General features: G+C 41.0%; 1 non-coding gene across 1 annotated transcript; it reads left to right on the top strand.

Annotated features, from left to right (window-relative positions):
- Window positions 1-213: 213 nt before the first annotated feature.
- Window positions 214-332, top strand: LOC145392811 (5S ribosomal RNA). Its single transcript, XR_013896071.1, has one exon. It is a non-coding gene; the product is annotated as a 5S ribosomal RNA (ribosomal RNA).
- Window positions 333-558: the final 226 nt, after the last annotated feature.

Raw genomic sequence — 558 nt, 5'->3', positions numbered from 1 at the left:
GACACTTTTCATAGACCCTCTTATGATATACACTAATATTTGTACGTGTGTGTCTGTGTTTATGTATGTTTATTTTCTTGTGTGTGTATGTGTGCTTATTTTGTGGGTGTATGTATGCTTAGTTAATGGGTATATGTTTGTTTATGTGCTATTTATGTGTGTGTGTGTGTGTGTGTGTGCGTGTTATTTTTTGTGTGTATGTTTGTGTGTGTGGCCAACGGCCATACCACGTTGAGTACACCACTTCCCGTCCGATCAGCGAAGTTAAGCAACGTTGGGTCTGGTTAGTACCTGGATGGGTGACCGCCTGGGAACACCAGATGCTGTTGGCATCCCTACGTGTCAAGTGGGGTTGGTGGAGGACTAGTGCCCCTTCCTGTAAAACAATTAACTCTAAGCCCTTGGCCACCCCGTTTGGGATACATGGCGTTTGGCAATGAATGAATGAATGAAAAAATGTTTGTATGTGTGTATTTTTGTGTGCATGTGTACTTTTGTGTGTGTATGTTTATGTGTTATTTTTGTGTATGTATGTTATTTTTGTGTGCATGTATGTGT

Source organism: Coenobita brevimanus, chromosome 2 (genome assembly GCF_032717465.1).
Source record: "Coenobita brevimanus isolate Jiangsu-jjx chromosome 2, ASM3271746v2, whole genome shotgun sequence".
Classification (NCBI taxonomy): Eukaryota; Metazoa; Arthropoda; class Malacostraca; order Decapoda; family Coenobitidae; genus Coenobita; species Coenobita brevimanus.
Note: the sequence above shows the minus strand (reverse complement) of the source record. Positions and strands in the feature narration are given on the sequence as shown.